The following is a 4,874-nucleotide window of genomic DNA, read 5'->3' on the forward strand; positions in this document are numbered from 1 at the left end:
AAAATACCTTGTTCCTGCGGGAAAGTATACATTGGAGAAACCGGCAGAATGGTCAACCTACGGATCAAAGAACACCAACGTGATGTCAGACTAAAACACACCACGCAGTTGACATTATCAGAACATAACGTCGAAACAGGACATCAAATACTGTTTGACAAAACGACCACAATAGTCAACAGTACATCATACTTTCCAAGAAAGTACAGAGAAGCAATACAAAAACACCCTAACAATTTAAATAGAGATAATGGCTACAACATTAATAAAATATGGAAGACCATTCTCCCGGTTATTGAAGACCGACCAATTCCACCATCTCTTTCCCCTCCCAACAACCCCTTCCCCCTCTCCGTCCATCCCCACCATCCCAACAAGCAGCGTAATATAAAAAGGAACGGCCCGGAGGAACAGCTCAGTATCAGGCTGCCCCTCGCCCTGATGAAGTGGACTGCGAGGTTCACGAAACGTTGGCATCTCAAGAATGGATCTGGACACGGAGGAAACCTGCGAAACGCGTAACCTTTATACAGAAAGCACCCGTGGAAGCCTCAAGAATGTTATAGTATTATTATTATTAATATATGTGTATAGTATATTAATAATAAAAATACTATATTATTATTACTATTAATATTAATAATAAAAATATTGTCAATTATTAATTTAAAATTATTCTAAAAAGAAAGTTTTAATTCATTATTTAAGTTGAGGGAGATTCATCAGTTCCATTCGTATAGTATAGTTAATAATAGGAACGCTCCTGAGAGAGATGAAGCGGTACGCGTGTTGTTTATAAGCATTCGACGATTCGTTGCTAGGCAATGCGCGGCAAGAGGGGAACAGTGGGCGTCGCCAACGAAATCGAGCCGAAATGTGCAACTAAATCCAAGCTCTGCTTTATGTTATTGAATTTAGATTTTAAGACTGAGCTAGAAGCAGGAATTCTACCATATCCGAATTTTTTAAGGCATATGCATAATACATAGGGATTTTATACATAGGCATTTATTTTATAAAAAAAGAACAAAACTAAAAAGGGCTACGAGCTTAAAAATTTATTCGTTATAAAATTAAAATTATTAAGAAGTCACAGAATAAAAACATATCATTTCGTTATAATATAAACTTTAATTTGCCTGCAATAAACAATAAAACATAAACAAAACAAAAACAGATGTTTCGATCCCTGTTGGATCATTATCAATGCCACAATACAAAAGTACAACGGTGAAGATATTAAAATATTAGAGAATAAAAATTAAAATGATGAATAACAAATTAAAATCTGTAAATAATTAATTCTTATTGCGAAAAATATTACCTCGGCCGGGAGTCGAACCCGGATCTCTTGCATACCGTGCGAGCGTCCTGAGCCTTTAGACTACCGATAAAAATTAAAATTCGCTCTCAGTCGCAAAACTTATTATAATAAGACTCACAGTATCAATGTCATAAAAACACGCTCAGTATAACTTAAAACTTGTACAACGGTTGTAATCAGTAAAAATGTGAATTTCTGGACATGGTATGCGGATTAAAACGAAATTGTATCTTGTAAAACCTATTTCAATATAAAATATAAAAATATCAATTGTCAGACAATGCGATGAGAGTAGATCGGTCATCTCTCTAGTGTGTTCAGAGACAATGTTTATTTTATACATAGGCATTTTTTTTTCTTTTTTATTTTTTAGGCATTTTATACATTTTATTTTATACATAGGCATTTTTTAAGGCATGTACACGACCATAAAGGATACCATTTAATATCACGTATTATACGATCAATTAAGGAAGGCTAAAAATGTGCATCAGCCCGATCTCCATTATTGATCAATGCTTTTGACAGTTTGCTATAAATATTATTAGCCCATTCACTATCCATGTTATTTACGTTATCTGGCACGTCTAATTGTAAGTCTAATTCGTTATCTTCGAGGGAATTAAGATCTTTTTCAAGAGGTATCGATTTAGTCAGTATAAGTTTCATTTTTTAGATATAATAATTATTGCATTATATTTCCTCTGCTTCTTGTAATGTTTGCGCAAAAATAAGTTGTCCTATGCATTTCAAAAAAATGTCTTTACACGAGGATTTATTCCTTTAAAACAATTAGCATAACTTTTTATAAAATGTGCTACGTCTATTTAGTATACCCCATAGATCTCCATTGCTGTGTGGGTCAGCTATGAAGGACCTGAGGACAATAGGTAATGTTCGACCTTCAATATATCTTATATATCTTACATATAAATACGGCAAATCGTATACCTCTTCGCATGATATAAATGAAAATATATTACGTAACTTTTCTTTCGGATTCCTGCAGTTAGCATGAAATTCATTCAGTCAGTACACTTGGTTTTCGAGGTTATGTTGTACGTGTTCACTTCAACTCGCCGGTCGTCAGGGGTTACAAACTCCCATTGTTCTCGATGTACCACGGTTTGCAGCGCCCTCACTGAGTGACAGGGCTCACGGACGAGAACTAACCTTTCTAGTGTGTAAGCGAGTGAGTGAGTGAGAGAGCGACTGAGATAGATTGAGATAGATGAACGTCTGTACATACAGACCACACATGCTTTATAATCTTAATATTCAATATTTACTTTTTTTTGCGATTATTACCTAAAAAAATTGTAACATTGTTTCATTCTTAAACCACACTTTATTATAATATTATAAAAATATGTACATCAATATATGTATATATATATATATATATATGTATATTGACCGTAATAGGCTTTCTTTCATTGTTAATAATTTGTATATTGGTGTTTCTTTCTATATGTTAAATTGTTTTTCCAGAAGACACTGCAATAAAGATATATATTGAAATTATATTTAGTACATGCTGTAATAATTTGTGCAAATTGTTTATAAATTATAATTTTTGTTTTACCTGTCTTTCTATGATATTTTAATGACATCATGTATGCACGGCGATACATAAATATGTTACTTGAGTCAACTTTTATTTGCCTGTGTTCAAGATTTTATTTATTATATTACATCATTCTAAAATAAAATAATGTGCAAGTGTATCAAGTGCAATATTTTGTACGTCAGTACAGTGGAAATTTACTGTAAATAATGTCTCTTGACTTATTGTTTTTATAAATTTCTGTTTGACGTTTGTTTCATGAAAAAAATAAGAGTGCTCTTCAGCAAATTCGATAACACATTCGAGTATTTGTATTGTTTCTTCGTCTTCTAATATTGCATTACATTGGGCGCAGTTAATTAAATTTTTTATTTTCTTTTTAACATTATTCACTATCTTATTTGTATCTATATACAGGCTGTCGGCAACATCTGATATGTCTGAAATAGCCGTTGTTTCGCATTCAACAATCGTTTCATTTTCTTCTGCACATTCAATTTCTTCTGTACGCATTATGGATAGTAAAGGTAAAAAGCTTTCTTCGTCTTCTTTACAATTTGCTGATAAAGAATGTTTTGACGTTATATTACAAGTTAATAGTGCTTTGAATGCTGTAATGCTTAAATAAGTATGGCGTAGGATTATTGTTTTGATGTCCGTGTCTTCTAATTCCACTGAAAAAATTTTCTACATGATCTTGATTACAGTATTTCAAATCGAGTGAAGTAAATCCGCATGTCTGAAGCATTTTCCATAAACACATTACACCTTTTATTGTTCGTCTCCAATTAATTAAGCACTTTGATTTATTTCTTTGGTTTTTTTTGGTTTTTTTGGTTTATTTTTGTAGTTCTATCCTCTTGGTCTTTATACTTTCTCCTATTTAGTATTATTTTCTTCGTTTTGTTTTTTAGTTTCATTCTCTTTATAGTTCTTTTCATGCGTCTCTTTTGTGCTTGCAATTTTCTATTATTATCATAAAGTATTTGTACTGTTGGAGACAACTTCATCCTCCGTGTTATTTTTGCCAGATTAGAACTTCTTGCTTGTGAATTTTGGTTAGTTTTAGAAAGTTCGATACCTTGTTTTAGTTCTTGTATTTGATTATGATGTTGTATTTGCATTTGAGACAATTTTTCTATACTTGCTTGGAACTGCATGAAATTTTTCTGTTCAGAAAATTTTTCTAATTGCAGTAATCTCTGTGCAGTAATCTCATGCTGCTTCTTTTGTTGTTCAGATAAGTTTTCTATATCTATTCGCATCTGAGCGACATTCTCTTGCTGTTTTTCTTGTTGTTCAGATAAGTTTTCTATATCTATTTGCATCTGAGCGACATTCTCTTGCTGTTTCTCTGGTTCAGATAATCTTACGTTCATTTGCATCTGTGCGACATTCCATTGTAAGTCAGTAATTGTTTCCTGATGTTGCAATACGTTTTGTTCCTGACTTTTTGTAATATTGTTTATTTGTATTGTGCATGTATCTGTTGTCATAAAGGGAACAGCAGTCCGAATTAATCTTCGAAGCTTAGGACTGCCAGTATAATCACTTTCCTTAAAATGTTTATAACACACTCGTAGTTTATTAATTTCATTTTCTTTGTAAGGTTTCAAAATTAAACTTTTCATCCATTTTTCACGTATCTTTGTATTTATAGGAAAAGTATGAGATGGCATAATACCCGTCGATGTACAGTTGAATACACTACACGCTCTTACCATTTTATTTATAATGGCTCAGTCAGGCTCAGTCACTTTTCTTCTTTTTCTCTGTATTATAATATCAAAAGTGATTCCGGCTGATTCCGGCTAATAACGGTATGAAAACCTAGAAAATACAAAATGCAAATAAATACAGAAATACGGGAAATGCAAAGATAAAATGAGAATCAACTTTTTCACTGCACCGAAAGCTTTAAAATTCGAAGACGCACCAGCAGAAGCTACAAAATTCGAGAATCCACTTACTTTGATTCACGTG

The sequence above is a fragment of the Trachymyrmex cornetzi genome, unplaced genomic scaffold, assembly GCF_001594075.2.
Source record: "Trachymyrmex cornetzi isolate Tcor2-1 unplaced genomic scaffold, Tcor1.1 scaffold328, whole genome shotgun sequence".
In the NCBI taxonomy this organism is placed as follows: domain Eukaryota; kingdom Metazoa; phylum Arthropoda; class Insecta; order Hymenoptera; family Formicidae; genus Trachymyrmex; species Trachymyrmex cornetzi.